Source organism: Lithobates pipiens, unplaced genomic scaffold (genome assembly GCF_037356315.1).
Source record: "Lithobates pipiens isolate NorthernLeopardFrog02 unplaced genomic scaffold, aLitPip1_a1.2 Scaffold_52, whole genome shotgun sequence".
Lineage (NCBI taxonomy): Eukaryota > Metazoa > Chordata > Amphibia > Anura > Ranidae > Lithobates > Lithobates pipiens.
The window spans coordinates 5,043,919-5,066,055 of record NW_027507875.1 but is presented as its reverse complement, the minus strand read 5'-3'; the positions used below and the strand labels follow the sequence as shown (position 1 = coordinate 5,066,055).

The following is a 22,137-nucleotide window of genomic DNA, read 5'->3' as shown; positions in this document are numbered from 1 at the left end:
GTGCTCTGGGGGTGATGCAATGTGCTGGGTGAGATGCGATGAGCTGGGGCAGTGCGATGTGATGTGCTGGGGGCGATGCGATTTGATGTGTTGCGAGTGATGCAATGTGCTTTGGGGCGATTCGATGTTCTGGTGAGATGCGATGCGATTGGACGGTGGGATTCGATGTGTTGGGGCGAAGCGATTCGGTGTGCTGATGCGATTCGATATGTTGGGGTGATGCGATGTGCTTTGGGAGATGCGATGTGCTTTGAGAGATGCGATGTGCTGGGGGAGATGCGATTCGATGTGATGCCATGTGGTAGGGGCGATGCGATTGCCATTTCACCCTGAATGCGCCAGATATCGTTTGATCTCGGATGCTAAGCAGGGTCGGGCCTGGTTAGTACCTGTATGGGAGACCACATGGGAATACCAGGTGCCGTAGTCTTTTTTTTAATATGATGTTGGCATCGACGACCTGTTTTATTTTATTGCTTGTTTGCCGAGATAACCATCTTGGCGTTTGTCAAGAGGGTTGAGAGTGGCCAGCAAGATTGCCTACGGCCACATCACCCTGAATGTGCCTGATTTAGGATGTTAGGCAGGGTTGGGCCTGGTTAGTAACTGGATGGGAGACCGCTCGGGAGTACCAGGTGCTGTAGGCTTTTTTCATATGTTTTTGGCAACAACGAACTGTTTTATTTTTCTGCTTGTTTTCCGAGGTGACCATCTTGGCCTTTGTCAAGAGGATTGAGAGTGGTAAGGAAGATCGCTTATGGCCTCATCACCCTGAATGAGTCCGATCTCGTCTGATTTCGGATACTAAGCAGGGTTGGGCCTGGTTAGTAACTGAATGGGAGATGGCCTGGGAATGTCAGGTACCGTAGGATTTTTTTTAATATGTTGTTGGCATCGACGACCTGTTTTATTTTACTGCTTGTTTGCCGAGGTGACCATCTTGGCGTTTGTCAAGAGGGGTGAGAGTGGCCAGCAAGATCGCCTACGGCTTCATCTCCCTGATCTCGTCGGGCCTGGTTAGTACCTGTATGGGAGACCACATGGGAATACCAAGTGCCGTAGTCTTTTTTTTAATATGATGTTGGCATCGACGACCTGTTTTATTTTATTGCTTGTTTGCCGAGATAACCATCTTGGCGTTTGTCAAGAGGGTTGAGAGTGGCCAGCAAGATTGCCTATGGCCACATCCCCCTGAATGTGCCTGATTTAGGATGTTAGGCAGGGTTGGCCTTGTTTAGTCCCTGGATGGGAGACCTTTGGGAATACCAGGTGCCGTAGACTTTTTTTAAATATGTTGTTGGCATCGACGACCTGTTTTATTTTTCTGCTCGTTTGCCGAGGGGATCATCTTGGCTTTTGTCTAGAGGGTTGAGAGTGGTGATCAAAATTGCCTATGTTCATATCACCCTGAATGCGCCAGCTATCGTCTGATCTCGGATGCTAAGCAGGGTCGGGCCTGGTCAGTAACTGAATGGGAGACCGCCTGGGAATATCGGGTGCCGTAGGCTTTTTTTTAAATATGTTGTTGGCATCGACGACCTGTTTTATTTTACTGCTTGTTTGCCGAGGTGACCATCTTGGAGTTTGTCAAGAGGGTTGAGAGTGGCAAACAAGATCGCCTAATGCCACATCACCCTGAATGCGCCAGATATAGTTTGATCTCGGATGCTAAGCAGGGTCGGGCCTGGTTAGTCCCTGGATGGGAGACCTTTGGAAATACCATGTGTCATAAGCTTTTTTTTAATATGTTGATGGCGTCGACGACCTGTTTTATTTTATTGCTTGTTTGCCGAGGTGACCATCTTGGCGTTTGTCAAGAAGGTTGAGAGTGGCAAGCAATATTCCCTATGGCCACATCACCCTGAATGCGCCCGATCTTGTTTGATCTCGGATTCAAAGCAGGGTTGGGTCTGGTTAGTACCTGGGTGGGAGACCGCTTGGGAGTACCAGGTGCCGTAGGCTTTTTATAATATGTTGTTGGCGTCGATGACCTGTTTTATTTTTTTGCTTGTTTGCCGAGGTGACCATCTTGGGGTTTGTCAAGAGGGGTGAGAGTGGCCAGAAAATTTGCCTACAGCCACATCACCCTGAATGCGCTCCATTTTGTTTGATCTCGGAAGCTAAGCAGTGTCGGGCCTGGTTAGTACCTGGATGGGAGACCGTCAGGGAATAACAGGTGTTGTAGGCTTTTTTTTAATATGTTGTTGGCGTCGACGACCTGTTTTATTTTTCTGCTTGTTTGCCGAGGTGACCATCTTGGCCTTTGTCAAGAGGGTTGAGAGTGGTCATCACCCTGAATGTGCCCAATCTCCTCTGATCTCGGATGCTAAGCAGGTTTGGGCCTGGTTAGTACCTGGATGGGAGACCTTCTGGGAATACCAGGTGCCGTAGGCTTTATTTTAATATGTTGTTGGCGTGGACGACCTGTTTTAATTAAGCCTCTAGTCTGGTTGCTAGGTTTACAAAAAGTTGTCACTAAATGATATATTGCTCACAAATGCCATAGTTATATGTGGAATTGCACCCCAAAATATATTCTGCTGCTTCACCTGAGTACAGGGATACCACATATGTGGGACTTTTCGGAGTCTAGCCGCGTACGGAACCCCGAAATCCAATCACTGCCTTCAGTGCAATCACTGCCTTCAGGATTTCTAAGGGTGCAAATTTTTGATTTCACTCCTCACTACCTATCACAGTTTCGAAGGCCATAAAATGCTAAAACAACACAAACCCCCCCCCCCCCAAATGACCCCATTTTGGAAAGTAGACACCCCAAGGAAATTGTTGAGGGGCATGTTGAGCCCATTGAATATTTTCTTTTTGTCCCAAGTGATTGAATAATGATACAAAAAAAAAAGTTTACAAAAAGTTGTCACTAAATGATATATTGCTCACCCATGCCATAGTTATATGTAGAATTGCACCCCAAATATATATTCTGCTGCTTCTCCTGAGTACGGGGATACCACATATGTGGGACTTTTTGGGAGCCTAGCCACGTATGGGACCCTGAAAACCAAAAACTGTTAGCAATCGCAGGGATCAGGCCTGACTCTGCGAATGCTGCAGTTATGTGTTTAGTGTTTTGTAAGTGACAGTGATCGATCAATACTGCACTTGGGTGGGCTGGGCGGAGGGGCAAAACGCAGGTGCTTGCAGGTATCTGGGCTGATCCCGCTAACAATGCGTTTTTTTTAAACCCTAAACTGCTGGGGACGTTAGTATAGATCTGATCAGTCAGATATTGATCTGTTCAGATTCTATACCACTAGGGGAGGTTTATGCTTTGCGCGTGGGTGTTAGCAGTACTGGCACTAACCTAGCGCTGCCTTGGGCGACACAGACCCTGACCCTAATACCTAATTGAAATCACCCGCTGGGTGATCAGGGGCTTAAACCTTTATTGGGTGATAAATGGTGGGTGCCCTGATGCTATAAAAAGCAAACTAACTAACCAGAGTCACCCATAACACTTATACGGTGATCACTGGTGAAAGGGTTAACTAGGGGCAATCAGGGGGTTAAAATCTTTATTAGGTAGTATATGGGGGTCCCTGGCGCTAAATAAAAACCTGACGGGGAACCTAAATAACTAACTGGCTAACCAGCGTCACCAGTGACACTTATACGGTGATCGCTGGTGAAAGGGTTAACTAGGGGCAATCAGGGGGTTAAAACCGTTATTGGGTAGTATATGGGGGTACCTAGTGCTATAAAAACCTGGCGGTGAACCTAAAAAAATAACTAGCTACTTAGCGGCACCAGTGACACTAATGCAGCGATCAGAAAAACGATTGCTTAGTGACACTGGCAAAAGGGGGTGAAAGGGTTAACTCTAGGGGCAATCAGGGGGTTAAACCTTTATTGGGGGGTAGGGGGCTACCCTGGACCTAACATTAACTGCCCTGACAGCTTTTACTGTCACAACTGACACTAAATGCAGTGATCAATAAATAAATGATCACTGCAATCAGTGACACTGTGACTGGGAGGGGGAGGGGGGGTTTGTGTGTCCATGTGTGCCTACATGTCAGTGTAGTGTTGGTGCACACTTACTTTCACTGTTCTCCTCGTAGTCCGGTCAATAAGACCGCCCCGAGGAGAATGACATCACTTCCTCCCTGCCTGTGTTTACTATACACAGCGGGGGAAGCTTCTCATTCGCCAGGAGCGATGGCCAGAAACCAACGGCCATCCCCTCCTCCTGGATTGCTCCTGAAGCGAAAACGGACCTCCGCATCCAGCGGGAGGGGGGTCCGATCGGACCCCCCACCTGCTGGAAGGCAAGCACGTACATGTACGTGCTTTCATAGTTTCATAGATAGTTAGGTTGAAAAAGACACCAGTCCATCCAGTTCAATCTGAGTGAGTGTCTACAATTGTCCCTATTCCTGTACATTGCACACTCACATTGGTCCCTACCCTTAAGGAGCCCACAATCCAAGGTCCCTATGCATATACTAGGGCCAATTTTGAACAGAGGCCAATTAACCTACCTGCATGTCTTTGGATTGTGGGAGGAAACCGGAGTACCCAGAGGAAACCCACACAGGCACAGGGAGAACATGCAAACTCCAGGCAGGTAGTGTTGTGGTTGGGATTTGAACCAGTGACCCTTCTTACTGCTAGGTGAGAGTGCTAACCACTACACCACTGTGCTGCCCTTGTGCCTGTTGGTGCCACTGCACTGACGTACATTGCCATGCGGGGGTCCTTAAGTGGTTAAGGATGATAAAATAAATTGTCTAACATGCTATAGAAGCAGTGTCAGAGTTATGAGCTTTAATCATAACTCATTGCTTGGGTTCATCACTGAATTTTGTGGACCCAAAAATATTGCTTGACTGCGTTAGAAATGAAAAAGTATATAGCTCAATCAACTGCCTGAGTTATGAGCTTTAATCAGAACTCATTGCTTGGGTTTACCCACTGAATTTTGTGGACCCAAAAATATTGCTGGATGGAGTTAGGAATAAGAAAGAGAGCAGGGATTTCAGTCTGATCCCTCTTGGGAAAGTCTACAGAGAGCCCCCGCTCTCTGGAAGTAAAGGGCGGCTGTTGGAAGACCATCTTACATTTCAATTGTAAGCTATAATTAAGCCTCTAGTCTGGTTGCTAGGTTGTTCTGAAGTAGAAGGCTGAGGGACTGGGTCAATCTCAGTTCGTGCTGGACTTGCGGAAGAGTGCTCATTCCTCTGAGAAGGCCGGGCTAGATCTGATTCAGTCTCTCTTCCAACTGCTTCTAGGGCAACATGGCAGGCAGTCCAAATGTTTGGTTATGGCCTATGAAGTGAATAGCAGATCCTATTCTAACTATTCATCCTTTCTTCCTGGGAATTCGGTGTTTTGATCTTGGAATGGTTCTTAGCTTTTCTTGGTTAGAGTATGAGGGCACCATACTACAGCCAACAAACTTTGGCCAGGCCAAAATCAACGTGCCATATTCTTGGTTCAGACTTTAGGGACTGGGTCAAGATGTCTTCTCCCCATAGGGGAAAAGGTATGACACATGCCATTCCCACACAAATAGGGTTAAACGTCCATAATTTAAACCATATGAAAGTTTTCAATGAAAACTATTCATTAATGTCCATGTATAGTGTAGCCAGTAGCAAGCAAAAACAGAGTAGGGTTCAGGCACAATGCACGTAGATATCACTTGCTGCCAATTTGCTAGAGCAGGATTTAGACAGGACCCCCTCCCAAGCCCACTGTAGCATTGTTTGTATATAATGCTGTTAACTATCCGTTTGCTACTCATTAGTATGCCCACCTTGGAGCAGTGTAGAATGCATTGCCAGTGATTTCCCCTTGCGCATATGCTCTGTGGTCCCAACAGAGCAGATTTCATAGGCAATGTAAATAGTAAATGGCTGCTCTACTAGAGCCGATTTTTGGTTTATATGAAATTCAAATGATGTGTTGTGCAATCAAGCCCACTGAAGCATTGTTTGTTTACAATGCCATTAATTCCCCTCCACTACACATTTATATGCCCAACTTGGAGCAGTGTAGAATGCATTGCAAATGATTTCACCTTGCGCATATGCTTTTTGTGGTCCCAACAAAGCAGCATTCATAAGCAATGCAGATAGTGATTGGCTGCTCTAGGGGAGCCAGTTATATGAAATGCAAATGATGTGTTGCACAATCAAGCCCACTGTAGCATTGGTTTTATACAATGCCATTAATTCGGCCTTTGCTGCTGATTCATACCCAGTCTGGCGCAGCATAGAATGTATTGCGACTGATTTCCCGTTTCAGGCTCTCTGTGGTCCCAACAGAGCAGTGTTCAGATGCAATGCACATAGATTTCTTGCTGCCCATTTGTTGCAGCTAGGCTTTCGACAGGACCCCCTCCCAAGCCCACGGTAGCATTGTTTGTATACAATGCCATTAATTTGCCCTTTGCTGCTGATTCATGCCCAGCCTGGCACAGCATAGAATGCATTGTGATTGATTTCCCATTGGTTTCCAGCTCTTTGTGGTCCCAACATAGCAGTATTCAGACACAATGCACATCATTGATTTATTTTTATTTTTTTGTTAGGCTTTAGTGCGGTTATTAGTTAGCATTAGAACCATGTTGTTTAATGTGAAAATTATGTATATTTTTTACTGCTGAATGCTTTATTTTTTTAGAAGCCAGGAAAGCATTTTATTGTTTTAAAATGCCTAGCTTGTCAATATTACAATTGAGTGCAGTGTGTTTTAAAGGTTGTTAATGCAATAATTGGGGCCTAAAGCCCCATATCATCCTCCTTGTGTTTTTTAATGTTACCAATATCTCGTTGCAGATGACTGGAATGAGCACAAGATGTATGTGTGAAATGCGTCCACATGACCATAGTTTGGTGTCTTTGGTGTTATCTTTGTGAAACAATATAAAAGGCAATCGGAAGTTCTGGATCTGCAGTCATTTCTTCCTTCCTTCTGACTGGAATGATCCAGTATGGCTGGGCTGCTGTTCGATCTAAAGTAAGTGAAGGGTACACATTTTTTCTTAATTTTATACATTTATTTTTCTTTAAAGATGCATTTAGCCTTTAACTCCAGGGCACGTTCATCCCATTGGTGGTCAGTGAGCAGCATGTCTCCCCTTGGTGGTCAATGATGGGCAGCACGTCTCCCCTTGGTGCTCAGTGATGGGCAGCACGTCTCCCCTTGGTGGTCAATGAGGATTCACTATTGAGTTGGCCCACCCTTTTCAGCTACAACAGCTTCAATTCTTCTGGGCAGGCTGACCACATGGTTTAGGTGTGTGTCTTTGGGAATGTTTGACCATTCTTCCAGGAAGAGCATTTGTGAAGTCAGGCACTGATGTGGACGAGTAGGCTTGGCTCGGGATTCTCTGCTCTAATTCATCCCAAAGGTGTTCTATTGGGTTGAGGTCAAGAATCTGTCCAGCCCAGTAAAGCTCCTCCACCCCAAACTCGCTCATTCATGTCTTTTATGGATTATGCTTTGTATACTGGTGCACAGTCATGTTGGAACAGAAAGGGGCCTTCCTCAAACTTCCCACAAAGTTGAGAGCATGAAATTGTCCAACATTTCTTGGTATGCTGACACCTTAAGTGTTGCCTTCACTGGAATTTAGGGGCCAAGCCCAACCGCTGAAAAACAACACCACACCATAATCCCCCCTCCACCAAGTGATTTGGACCAGTGCACAAAGCAAGATCCATAAAGACATGGATGAGCGTGTTTGGGGTGGAGGAACGTGACTGGAATGCAGAGTCCTGACCTCAACCCAATAGAATACCTTTGGGGTGAAATAGAGTGAAGGCTGCGAGATGGGCCTTTCTCGTCCAACATCAGTGCCTGACCTCACAAATGTACTATTGGAAGAATGGTCAAATATTCCCATAGACACACTCCTAAACCTTGTAGGCAGCCTTCCCAGAATAGTTGAAACTGTTAGAACTGCAAAGAGTGTGCCAACTAAATATTGAACCCTATGGACGAAGACTGATATTCCATTAAAGTTTGTGTGTGTTCGTGTGTAAAGGCAGGTGTCCCAATACTTTTGACAATATAGTGTATGTGTAAGGGGGCACTCTGCCACACTCTGATGCAAGGGGGAGATACTCTGCTATAAAGTGGGACTCTGATGTAAGGTGTTGTGGGTGATGCAATGGGCTTTGGGGAGATTCGATGTTCTGGGGAGATGCGATTGGGCGATGGGATTCGATGTGTTGAGGCGAAGCGATTCGATGTGCTGATGTGATGCGATGTGCTGCGATGTGCTGGGGGCGATGCGATGTGATGTGCTGGGGCGATTTGAAGTTCTGGGGATATGTGATGCGATTGGGCAATGGGATTCTAGGTGTTGGGGTGAAGCAATTCGATGTGCTGATGCAATTCGATGTGTTGGGGGTGATGCAATGTGCTTTGGGCGATGCGATGTGCTGGGGGTGATTTGATGTTCGTGGGAGATGTGATTCGATGTGCTGGGAGATGCAATTCGATGTGCTGAGGGTGATGCGATTCGATGTGCTGGGGGAATGCGATCCTATGTGCTGGGAGCAATGTGGTGCGATGTGCTGGGGCGATGCGATGTGCTGGGGCGATGCGATTCGATGTGATATGCTGGGGGCGATGCGATTCGATGTGTTGCGGGTGATGCAATGTACTTTGGGAGATGCGATGTGCTGGGGGTGATTCGATGTGCTGGGGAGATGTGATTCGATGTGCTGGGGGAGATGCGATTCGATGTGCTGGGGGAGATGCAATTCGATGTGATGCCAAGTGCTGGGGGGCGATGCGATGTGATGTGCTGGGGCGATTCGATGTTCTGGGGAGATGTGATGCGATTGGGCAATGGGATTCGAGGTGTTGGGGGTGGTGCAATGTGCTTTGGGCGATGCAATGTGCTTTGGGCGATGCGTTGTGCTGGGGGTGATTCAATGTGCTGGGGGAGTTGCGATTCGATGTGCTGGGGAGATGCGATTCTATGTGCTGGGGGAGATGCGATTCTATGTGCTGGGGGCAATGTGATGTATTATGCTGGGGGCGATGCGATGTGCTGGGGCGATGTGATTTGATGTGATGTGCTGTGGGCGATGCGATTCGATGTGTTGCGGGTAATGCAATGTGCTTTGGGGAGAGTCGATGTTCTGGGGAGATGCGATGCGATTGGGCGATGGGATTCGATGTGTTGGGGCGAAGCGATTTGATGTGCTGATGCGATTTGATGTTTTGGGGGTGATGCAATGTGCTTTGGGCGATGCGATGTGCTGGGGAGATGCGATTCAATGTGCTGAGGCCAATGTGATGTGCTGGGGGCGAATCGATGTGCTGGGGTGATGCAATGTGCTGGGGGTTATGTGATTCGATGTTCTGGGGAGATGCGATTCGATGTGTTGGGGTGATGCGATGTGCTTGGGTGATGTGTTTCGATGCGATGTGGTGGGGCAAAGCGATTTGATGTGCTGATGTGATTCGATGTGTTGGGGGTGATGCAATGTGCTTTGGGCGATTTGATGCGCTGGGGCGATTCGATGTGCTGGGGGAGATGCAATGTGCTGGGGGAGATGCAAATCTATTTGCTGGGGAGATGTGATGTGCTGGGGGCGATGAGATGTGCTGGGGCTATGCGATTCGATGTGCTGATGCAATTCGAAGTGTTGGGGGTGATACAATGTGCTGGGGAGATGCGATTCAATGTTCTGGGTGAGATGCAATTCGATGTGCTGGGGCGATTCAATGCGATGTGCTTGGGTGATGCGATTCGATGCGATGGGTGATGCGATTTGATGTGCTGGGGCGATGCGATGTGCTTGGGCAATGCGTTTTGATGCTATGTGGTGGGGCAAAGCGATTTGATGTGCTGATGCGATTCGATGTGCTGGGAGATGCAATGTGCTGGGGGAGATGCGATTCGATTTGCTGGGGCGATGTGATGTGCTGGGGCGATGCGATTCGATGTGATGATGCAATTCGAAGTGTTGGGGGTGATGCAATGTGCTGGGGTGATGTGATTCGATGTTCGGGGGGAGATGCGATTCGATGTGCTGGGGCGATTCAATGCGATGTGCTTGGGTGATGTGATTCGATGCGATGTGTTGGGGGCGGCGCGATTCGATGTTCTGATGCGATTTGATGTGTTGGGGTGATGCAATGTGCTTTGGGCGATGCAATTTGCTGGGGGCAATTCAATGTGCTGGGGGAGATGCGATTCGATGTTCTGGGGAGATGCGATTCGATGTGCTTTGGGCATTTCGATGCGCTGGGGGTGATGCAATGTGCTGGGGGAGATGCAATGTGATGGGGGAGATGCGATTCGATTTGCTGGGGCAATGAGATGTGCTGGGGTGATGCGATTCGATGTACTGATACAATTCAAAGTGTTGGGGGTGATGCAATGTGCTGGGGGTGATGCGATTCAATGTTCTGGGGGAGATGCGATGTGATGTGCTTGGGTGTTGCGATTTGATGTTCTGGGAGAGATGCGATTCAATGTGCTGGGGCGATTCAATGCGATGTGCTTGGGTGATGCGATTTGATGCGATCTGTTGGGGGCGACGCGATTCGATGTTCTGATGCGATTTCATGTGTCGGGGTGATGCAATGTGCTTTGGGCGATGCGATGAGAAGTGTTGGGGGAGATGCAATTCGATGTGCTGGGGGCGTTGTGATGCAATGTGCTGGGGCGATGCGATTTTACGGGGAGGGGGGTGATGCGATGTGCTGGGGGAATATTTTCTTATTTTTTAACCCGATTATCTATGTAACATAGAGAAAGTTGTTTGTGCAAATAGTTGTAAATAAGCAGTTTTTTTAAATACTCCCACCATCCCATCTAAGGCCCCATTCACACATGCGGACATTATGTGCGTATTTCATCCATCCGTTTGCGGATGAAGTACGGACATACATGCATTCCTATGGGATAGCGAGAGTCGGCGGATGAACATCCGCAAACACCCGATATCGTCCGCCTCCGCAATTGTCCGATTCTGCAGACGGAAGAAAATCCTATTTTTCTATTCGTCTGCAGAGCGGATCGGATGAACACGGACAGACGATCCCCCATAGAGGAGAGCGGAGAGCTGACAGGGCGGTCCATGCACAGTGTACTGGGACCGCCCTGTTATCCTCCAGCTCAGCGGGGACAACAGAGCGATCGCCGCTGAGCAAGCGGATCATCACGGGGCGGATCATTACTGATCCATCCCGTGTGAAAGGGGCCTAACACCAAAACACAAGCACAATTTTTCAAAATTAATATGCACAGTTTGAACTTCATAAAGTCGTCTTCAATACGTCTAGATGCATAAATGAATTGTGTTGCTGACATTATTATTTTTTTAATTATTTTGTTTTTCTTTTTAAATGAAAAGCTGTACAGAAAAAAGTATCAGCTGAGTGTAGATATGTGTGTGTGTGTATATGTACAGAACACGATATATATTTAGTGTGTGTGTGTTTCTTGAATAATATTTCTTGTACATGCAGTATATTTACTGGTTCCTGGAGGGAGGAGGGGTTTGCATAGATATGGGTGGCAACTTCCTCTAACACTGCCGTTGCCATGGAAACCTGACCTGAAACTTATTACACTGCTTGTGCAGCATTGAGCATGTGCGAGATCTGCAAGGCTGAAATCCAGGAAGAAATACGGTCTGGCTTCAGATGCCCACACTTCAGATGGTCACAGTCTGCTGCTAGTTTATAAACTTTCAAAATGCTGTAATAACCTAACAAAACGGACCTTAGTTTACAGACCAACTTTACTGAATACATTAAGCTTGTGTATTATAGGGGTATTTTTATTTAAAAAGTGTAATTTTGGCCTGAGCACCACTTTAACCACTTGCTTACTGGGCACTTAAACCCCCCTCCTGCCCAGACCAATTTTCAGCTTTCAGCGCTGATGCACTTTGAATGGCAATTGCGCGGTCATACAACACCGTACCCAAATGAAATTTTTATCATTTTTTCCCCACAAATAGAGCTTTCTTTTGGTGGTATTTAATTACAGGTGGGAGTTTTATTTTTTGCTATACAAACAAAAAAAGATGCAAAAAAATAAAAAAATCATGTTTAATAGTTTGTTATAACATTTTGCAAAGAGGTCATTCTCCTTCATTGAAGTGCACTGATGAAGCGGCACTGGTGGGCACTGATAGGCATAGTTAAGGTGACACTAATAGGCACAGATAAAGTGGCACCGATAGGCACAGATAAGGCAGTACTGATGGGCACAGATAAGGCGGCACTGATGGGCAAAGATGGGCACAGATAAGATGACACGGATGGGTGGCACTAATAGGTACCACTGATAGATGGGACTGATGGGCACTGATAGGTGGCTCTGATAGGTGGCATTGCTGGGCACTGATGTGCGGCACTGATGGGCACTGGTAGATGACACTGATGGGCATGGATATGTGGCACTGGGGTGCAGCACCGTTGTTGAGGCAGATTGTGGGCACTGATGGGTGGCACTGTGGGCACTGATGTGTGACACGGTGGGCACTGATGTGTGGCACTGTGGGCACTGCTGGGTGGCACTGTGGGCACTGCTGGGTGGCACTATGGGCACTGCTGGGTGGCACTGATGGAGGGCCCCTTTTTTTATTACAGAGGTGGCACTGGCAGGGGGCAGGTGGGTACTGGTAAGCTGGCCGTGATCGGGACTGATGTCCCGATCACGGCCACCGGTGATCGGCGCTTTTTTTTCTCCTCGCGCCGTCAGCCTGAGGAAGAAAAATAGCCGATTACCGGCTCCGTTGTATCACATGATCAGCTGTCATTGGCTGACAGCTGATCCCGTGGTAAAGGTTCGGGATCGACCCCTTGCTCGGATCCGTGATCAGGCGAGTCTTGTAGACTCGCCGATCACAGAGCGCACCGCGTGCGCCCCTCAGGGGGCGCGCAGGCTGCTCGTGCACGGGATGACGTCAATAGACGTCGTCCCACCAAAGGAGGTCCACACTGTAGCCGTCATTTGGCTATAGCGTGGGTCTCTACTGGTTAAACTGAGCCTCAGATCTAAACCATTCTGCAGAAACTCCAAAACTACTGAGGTGGACGGAGTGGTGGGGTCCCACTGCTTACTTTCTGCAAATGTTTTAAATGTATTCCATATTTTAGAATAGATAAAGTTCGTGGAAGGTTTCCTAGGAGAGTAGAAATCACCCCCACTGAGAATCCTAATGACTGGAAATTCTGCCGCTCAAGATCCAAAGATGTAGATTCAGTTTGTGAGGAGCTGGGTGCACCAATTTCCCCTGTGAGAGAAGCTGCGGGAACACTGGGATCTTGAACGGCGGGGCATACGCTGAGGTTCACTGCCCAAGGGAACCACGGCCTCTTCGGCCAGTACGGCAGAATAGCTATCACTCTGACTGGCTCCATTGATAATCTGATTAAAAACTTTGCGATCAAGGGTCTGGGGGGAAACGCATATGCGGTCTCGCATCGCCACGGACTCGAGAGGGCATCTACTGCTTCTGCACGGGGATGAGGCAGACGGGATGGAAATCTCTGCAGCTTCGCATTCTTTGGAGAAGCAAAGAGATCTATTTCTGGTGGCTTCTGCAGACTCATGATCCAACTGAAGACTGATGGGTGCACTGCCCACTCGTTGCTGTCTGGAAAACAACGTGATAGGCGATCCGCCTGCTGATTCAAACGGCCCGGAAGGTAAACTGCCTTTAAATCCAACAAATTTATTTCCGCCCATAACTACTTCCTTTAATAATGTGATGCTGTGCGTTCACCCCTGCCGTTATATATATGAAACTGCTGCTCTGTTGTCTAGCCGCACTAGCACTTGTTTCTGCCGTAGATGTTCTTTTAGACTCAGCAGAGCTAAGTACACTGCTCGCAGCTCTAAGACGTTGGAGACTACCCCCGCCACAGGGACGTCCCATTTCCCTTGCACTGCCAGGTGATCTCAGTGTGCTCCCCACCCTTTCAAACTTGCGTCGGTGGTGTAAGAATGGTCCAGGAAGGGCATTGCAGGAGCCGAGGCTTTGAAATGAGGTCTTCCTTCGACCCCCAGAGGAGACTTCTCTTCATAGAAGCTGAAATTGATATTCTCTGACATAGGGACTTCTTCCTCCACTGCGTCAAAAAGCCCCATTGAAAAGTCCTCAGATGCCAATGAGCCCAAGGTAACATTGGAAGGCAAGCCACCATGGTCCCGATTAAACTCAAGCAATTCGAGGCTGACAGGTGGGAGAGAGATCTGACATGGACCATCTTCTGAACAATCGCCTTCACCTTCTGGGGAGGGAGGCGCACTGTACCAGCCTTGGTGTTGAATAGAGAACCCAGGTAAATCATCACCTGAGTTGGGGTTAGGAGGCTTTTCTCTGTATTTACTAACCACCCAAACTCTCTCAGAGTCCTCAGAAGAATCTCCTTGTGGTCCCGTAGCTGGGCTTGATCGGACGCTAGCAGTAGAATGTCATCCAAAAAGTGAAAGACTCGAAGGTGCCAGGGCTGAAATGAGATCTTTTGAGAATATCCCTGGTGATGTGCATAGGCGAAAAGGCAGGCATTGAAACTGGAGATGTGTTGAGCCTATTGCCACTCTCAAAAATCTTTGGAACGCTGGTAACACGGGAACATGGAAATAAGCATCTTGCGAGTCTACCTATACCATCCAGTCTCCTGGTTGGACCATCTGGATGATCGTCTGCAAGGATTCCATCTTGAACGAGTCGAGCTGTATGAAACGATTTAACCTCTTCAGATCCACCACTCTCCACTCTTCTTGGGGATGAGGAAGAGAGGAGAATAGAATCCCATGAATCTCTCGGAGGGAGGGACCGGTAAAACTGCCTGTTGGACTACAAGAAGGTGAAGATATTTCTGCAGAGCTTCCGCTTTCTGCTGTGAAGTTGGACTTTTTGTTAGAACTAACGAATCCTGTGGGGGCACATCTTGGAAGGTCCAAAAATGGGTAAAACGGACTGTAGAAACCACCCACGGATCTTCGCAACGACTGCCCGATACCTCCGCAAACCTCTTCAACCTGGCTGCAGTGGCCTTTTGTCAAATGGACTTTGTCCCCTCCTGATTATTGGAGAGGCTTCTCTATTTGCCTTTAGAAACGTGGCCTGAGTACTCCTCCAATTCTTTTTGGGGTCTCTGCCTTGTCTAAAGTTGGAGAAATTCCTATTCCTGGAAGCTTGGAATTTTGTTGATACCACGTGTGAATGCCTCACCCTTCTATCCTGGGGAAGTAGCCCCAACTTCCCTCCTGTCACTAATCCATAAAAGACATGGATGAGTGAGTTTGGGATGGAGGAGCTTTACTGGGCTGGACAGATTCTTGACCTCAACCCAATAGAACACCTTTGGGATGAATTAGAGCAGAGAATCCCGAGCCAAGCCTACTCGTCCACATCAGTGCCTGACTTCACAAATGCTCTCCCTGGAAGAATGGTCAAACATTCCCAAAGACACACACCTAAACCTTGTGGTCAGCCTGCCCAGAAGAATTGAAGCTGTTGTAGCTGCAAAAGGGTGGGCCAACTCAATAGTGAATCCTCATTGACCACCAAGGGGAGACGTGCTGCCCATCATTGAGCACCAAGGGGAGACGTGCTGCCCATCATTGACCACCAAGGGGAGACGTGCTGCCAATCATTGACCACCAAGGGGAGACGTGCTGCCAATCATTGACCACCAAGGGGAGACGTGCTGCCAATCATTGACCACCAAGGGGAGACGTGCTGCCTATCATTGACCACCAAGGGGAGACGTGCTGCCCATCATTGTGCACCAAGGGGAGACATGCTGCCCATCATTGACCACCAAGGGGAGACGTGCTGCCAATCATTGACCACCAAGGGGAGACGTGCTGCCAATCATTGACCACCAAGGGGAGACGTGCTGCCAATCATTGACCACCAAGGGGAGACGTGCTGCCTATCATTGACCACCAAGGGGAGACGTGCTGCCCATCATTGACCACCAAGGGGAGACATGCTGCCCATCATTGACCACCAAGGGGAGACATGCTGCCCATCATTGACCACCAAGGGGAGACATGCTGCCCATTGACCACCAAGGGGAGACATGCTGCCCATTGACCACCAATGGGATGAACGTGCCCTGGAGTTAAAGGCTAAATGCATCTTTAAAGAAAAATAAATGTATAAAATTAAGAAAAAATGTGTACCCTTCACTTACTTTAGATCGAACAGCAGCCCAGCCATACTGGATCATTCCAGTCAGAAGGAAGAAAGAAATGACTGCAGATCCAGAACTTCCGATTGCCTTTTATATTGTTTCACAAAGATAACACCAAAGACACCAAACTATGGTCATGTGGACGCATTTCACACATACATCTTGTGCTCATTCCAGTCATCTGCAACGAGATATTGGTGACATTAAAAAACACAAGGAGGATGATATGGGGCTTTAGGCCCCAATTATTGCATTAACAGCCTCGGACCAATAAATACCTTAAGGACCAGAGGTCTTTTTCCAATTTCGCACTGCGCTGCTTTAACTGGTAATTGCGCGGTCATGCAATATTGCACCCAAACGAAATTTGCGTCCTTTTCTTCCCACAAATAGAGCTTTCTTTTGATGGTATTTGATTGCCTCTGCGATTTTTATTTTTTGCGATATAAATGGAAAAAGAGCGAAAATTTTGAAAAAAAATGATATTTTCTTCTTTTTGTTATAAGAAAAAACTAAACTAAATTTTAGTCATACATTGAGGGCAAAATTTATTCAGCCACATGTCTTTAGTAAAAAAAATGTCAATAAGCGTATATTTTTTGGTTTGCGCAAAAGTTATAGCGTCTACAAACTAGAGTACATTTTCTGGAATTTACACAGCTTTTAATTTATGACTGCCTATCTCATTTCTTGAGGTGCTAAAATGGCAGGGCAGTACAAACCCCCCCCCAAATGACCCCATTTTGGAAAGTAGACACCCCAAGGAAACTGCTGATGGGTATGTTGAGCCCATTGAATATTTATTTTTTTTGTCCTAAGGGATTGAATAATGACAAAAAAAAAAAAAAAATTTACAAAAAGTTGTCACTAAATGATATATTGCTCACACATGCCATGGTTATATGTGGAATTGCACCCCAAAATATATTCCGCTACTTCTCCCGAGTACGGGGATACCACATGTGTGGGACTTTTTGGGAGTCTAGTCGCGCACGGCATCCCGAAAACCAATCACCACCTTCAGGATTTCTAAGGGTGCAAATTTTTGATTTCACCCCTCACTACCTATCACAGTTTCGAAGGCCATAAAAAGCCAAAATAGCACAAAACCCCCCAAAATGACCCCATTTTGGAAAGTAGACACCCCAAGCTATTTGCTGAGAGGCATGTTGAGTCCATGTAATATTTTATATTTTGCCACAAGTTGCGGGAATATTACAAACTTTTTTTTTTTTGCACAAAGTTGTCACTAAATGATATATTGCTCACACATGCTATGGGTATATGTGAAATGACACCCCAAAATACATTCTGCTGCTTCTCCTGAGTACAGGGATACCACATGTGTGGGACTTTTTGGGAGCCTAGCCGCGTACGGGACCCCGAAATCCAAGCACCGCCTTCAGGATTTCTAAGGGCATAATTTTTTTATTTTACTCCTCACTACCTATCACAGTTTTGACGGCCATAAAATGCCAAGATGGCACAAAACCCCCCCAAATGACCCCATTTTGGAAAGTAGACACCCCAAGCTATTTGCCGAGGGCCATCTTGACACTATTGAATATTTTTTTTTTGTCCCAAGGGATTGAATAATGACAAAAAAAAAAAAAAATGTACAAAAAGTTGTCACTAAATGATATATTGCTCACACATGCCATGGTTATATGTGGAATTGCACCCCAAAATATATTCAGCTACTTCTCCCGAGTATGGGGATACCACATGTGTGGGACTTTTTGGGAGTCTAGTCGCGTACGGCGCCCCGAAAACCAATCACCACCTTCAGGATTTCTAAGGGTGCAAAGGCCATAAAATGCCAAAATAGCACAAAACCCCCCCAAATTACCCCATTTTGGAAAGTAGACACCCCAAGCTATTTACTGAGAGTCATGTTGTCTGAACGAAAAAAAAGAGATTGATCGGTGGGTATGCCCACCATTAGATACCTCCCTTCATCCACCCACTTCTAATGATGGACATACATGCACCATTTATATATGCCGAAGCATGGGGGCATCCTCCCGCAAAAAAGTTATGCCGCGTACATATGTTCAAACTTTTCCATGGGCAAGCCCCCTGTCGGAATTTTGACCGTATGTACGCGGCATTAGGAGCAAAATCGCTCCTCCACCCCTTATGCCCCCATGCTTCGGCATATATGCTCTTTTTTAACTGTGGTGGTGAAATCACCGCCTACAGCACTGGAGTCACGGCTTTATGTATCGTGGGAGCAAACGCTGTTGCTGTCAAGATAAATAAATCCGCGCTGCAGCTGAATGGCGTACCTGCTAAGCAAATTATGGTTAACGTTAAAACAAAGTAACATTACAGTATAACAGTAAAACCTTACCATACCATACCTGCAAAGCAAATTCCCAAAAAAACTGTAAAAAATAAAACATTTTTTAACACAACCTGTGCCTAAAATATATATATGCCGAAGCATGGGGGCATCCTCCCGCAAAAAAGTTATGCTGCGTACATACGTTCAAACTTTTCCACGGGCAAGCCCTCCGTCGGAATTTTGACCGTATGTACGCGGCATTAGGAGCAAAATCGCTCCTCCACCCCTTATGCCCCCATGCTTCGGCATATATGCTCTTTTTTAACTGTGGTGGTGAAATCACCTCCTACAGCACTGGAGTCGCGGCTTTATGTATCGTGGGAGCAAACGCTGTTGCTGTCAAGATAAATAAATCCGCGCTGCAGCTGAATGGCGTACCTGCTAAGCAAATTATGGTTAACGTTAAAACAAAGTAACATTACAGTATAACAGTAAAACCTTACCATACCATACCTGCAAAGCAAATTCCCAAAAAAACTGTAAAAAATAAAACATTTTTTAACACAACCTGTGCCTAAAATATATATATGCCGAAGCATGGGGGCATCCTCCCGCAAAAAAGTTATGCTGCGTACATACGTTCAAACTTTTCCACGGGCTAGCCCTCCGTCGGAATTTTGACCGTATGTACGCGGCATTAGGAGCAAAATCGCTCCTCCACCCCTTATGCCCCCATGCTTCGGCATATATGCTCTTTTTTAACTGTGGTGGTGAAATCACCCCCGACAGTGCTGGAGTCGCGGCTTTATGTATCGTGGGAGCAAACGCTGTTGCTGTCAAGATAAATAAATCCACGCTGCAGCTGAATGGCGTACCTGAAAACATAAAAAATGGTTAACAATAACACAGTAAACAGTAAAGTATAAAAAATTTGAGAGAAGAGAGAGAGAGAGAGAGAGAGAGAACAATAAAACGACAACTATTTTTGGTTTTTATATTTTATATTTTTTTTGGTTTTTATATTTTATACTTTTTTTGGTTTTTTTATTTTACTTTTTTTTTTTTTTTTATACACTTTTTTTTGAACTGTAAACTGTAACTGTAACGGTTCGGGTCTCTCAAAATGTAATGGCATCTTGGGAGACTCTGTGTTAGTGTGCCTAGGCTGTGAAATGCTGTACCCTACGCTAATACTTCACTAGTTCATGGTAGCGTTCAAAACACTCACCCTGACAAAGACCAGGATTGCCAGGACAGCGTGGACAATAAGAACGGGTGTCACGCCTATATCCGCGCTTGCTACAGACACGACATCTTTTTTGGGGGCTCGTTGGGTAGGGGTACTCGGGAGGACATAAGAATAATGCCTCTCATGCAGCCGGCTTACTGCATTTGGTTGGGAATGGTGAGGTACAGAACCGTCTGGAAACAGAAGCTCTGTGACAACCTCTCTTTGAAAGAAAAGAAAGGTTAATGTTCCGCCTGAAGTTTTGTATAGCACAAAAGCATTCAGCAAAGCCAATTGAAATAAGTAAGCAGACACTTTTTTGTACCAGCGTCTGGTCTTACGGGAAGTTAGATACGGCGCCAACATCTGGTCATTGAGGTCCACCCCTCCCATATTTTTGTTATATTCGTGGACACAGAGGGGTTTCTCCACAATACCAGTCGCCGTAGGAATTTGGACCGTCGTGTCTGCATGAAGGGAGGTAAGAACGAAAACATTCTTATTATGCCTCCACTTCATAGCGAGCAAATTATTACACCGATAGCAGGCTCTCTCCCCCAGCCTAAGACGGGAATCTACAAGCCGCTGGGGAAAGCCCCGGCGATTAGGTCGCACGGTGCCACATGCTCCAATCTGATTATCAAATAAATGACTAAACAGTGGCACGCTGGTGTAATAGTTGTCCACGTACAAGTGGTACCCCTTTCCGAATAAGGGTGACACCAATTTCCACACTATCTTGCCAGCGCTTCCTATGTAATCAGGGCAGTTCTCCGGCTCTACGTAACTATCTTTACCCTCATAAACCATAAAGCTCCATGCATAGCCTGTGGCCCTGTCACAGCACTTATAGAGCTTGACCCCGTACCTGGTACGCTTGTTGGGAATGTACTGTTTGAATGACAAGCGACCAGTAAACTTAACCAGGGACTCATCAACGCAGACAACTTTTTGGGGAGTAAACAAGTCTGCAAAACGTTGGTTGAAGTGGTTTATGAGGGGCCGAATTTTGTAGAGCCGATCGTATTCAGGGTCTCCACGTGGACGACAAAGTTCATTGTCACTGAAGTGCAAGAACCGCAAGATCTGCTCGTATCGTTTCCTGGACATGGAGTTAGAGAACACAGGCATGTGGTCAGCCGGATGCGTGGACCAATAAGCCCGCATCCGCATAAATTTATGTGTGCCCATGTTGAGGGAAAGGCCCAAAAACGTCTTAAATTCGGAAACCGTAACTGGTTTCCAATCTCTGGCAAGAGACGGCAACTGGGGATTAGCGGCGATGCGTTGACCAGCATATAAATTGGTTTGGTCCACAATAGATCTATAGAGATCTTCCGTGAGATACAGAGAATAAAAATCGAGTGGCGTAAAATCATCTGTATCCACCTGAATACCGGGTTGGGCAGTGAATGGGGGAAGTACGGGTTCTGCAGAAGTGGTGGGCACCCAATTGGGATAGGCGAATTCTGCAGGAAGGGCACTATGGGTACGACGGGCCTGTCTTTGTCTTCTTCTTCTTGGTGGCAGCGGGACACTACTTGTGCTTGCCACCTCGCCAGCTTGAACTGCACTTATGGGACTCGCCACGTCACCACGTGATACTGCAGTGCTGGATGTACGTCCAGGGTGTACTAGGCCGCTGGTGCTTGCCAGTTCACCAAAAGGATGAGCGGCGCTAGTACTGGCTCTATACTCCATACGAGGGACTTGCGGTTCCTGCACCTCAACAACATCAGAAAATCGGGGTCGGGTACGCCTGACAATAGCAGGGACCTCTTCTTCGTCGTCAGAGCTATCTGACATGGAGGCGCTGTCCTCTACAGGTTCGTATTCTGAGCCTGAATCTGACAGATCAGTGTCTTCCTCTTCACTATCTGTCATGCTCAGAAACGTGTAGGCCTCTTCACTAGTGTACCTTCGCTTTGCCATTTTGGGCTCTAAATTTAGGGGTACAGTAGTGAGACTCACAGGTAAAAAAGCACCTAGCCTGTCAGCGACTGTATAAAAACGCTACCAAAAAAACTGCTAGCGATCGCAGGGATCAGGCCTGACTCTGCGAACGCTGCAGTTATGTGTGTTGTGTTTTGTAAGTGACAGTGATCGATCGATACTGCACTTGGGTGGGCTGGGCTGGGCTGGGCAGAGGGGCAAAACGCAGGTGCTAGCAGGTATCTGGATTGATCCTGCTAACAATGCGTTTTTTTAGAACCCTAAATTGCTGGGCACGCTAGTATAGATCTGATCAGATCAGATATTGATCTGTTCGGATACTATACCACTAAGGGAGGTGTATGCTTTGCGCGTGGGTGTTAGCGGTGCTGGCACTAACCTAGCACTGCCTGGGGCGACGCAGACCCTTTCTGACCCTAAAACCAAATTTATATCACCCGCCGGGTGATCAGGGGGTTAACTAAGGGCAATCAGGGGTTAAAACCTTTATTGGGTATTTATATGGGGGTACCTA

At 46.9% G+C, this 22,137-nt stretch overlaps 5 pseudogenes; all 5 read left to right on the top strand.

Annotated features, from left to right (window-relative positions):
* Positions 1 to 311: 311 nt before the first annotated feature.
* On the top strand, positions 312 to 430 carry LOC143957472 (5S ribosomal RNA; annotated as a pseudogene).
* A 959-nt stretch (positions 431 to 1,389) lies between these two features.
* On the top strand, positions 1,390 to 1,508 carry LOC143957562 (5S ribosomal RNA; annotated as a pseudogene).
* Positions 1,509 to 1,843: 335 nt separating this feature from the next.
* Positions 1,844 to 1,962, top strand: LOC143957297 (5S ribosomal RNA; annotated as a pseudogene).
* A 107-nt stretch (positions 1,963 to 2,069) lies between these two features.
* On the top strand, positions 2,070 to 2,188 carry LOC143957398 (5S ribosomal RNA; annotated as a pseudogene).
* An 89-nt stretch (positions 2,189 to 2,277) lies between these two features.
* LOC143957606 (5S ribosomal RNA) lies at positions 2,278 to 2,394 on the top strand (annotated as a pseudogene).
* Positions 2,395 to 22,137: the final 19,743 nt, after the last annotated feature.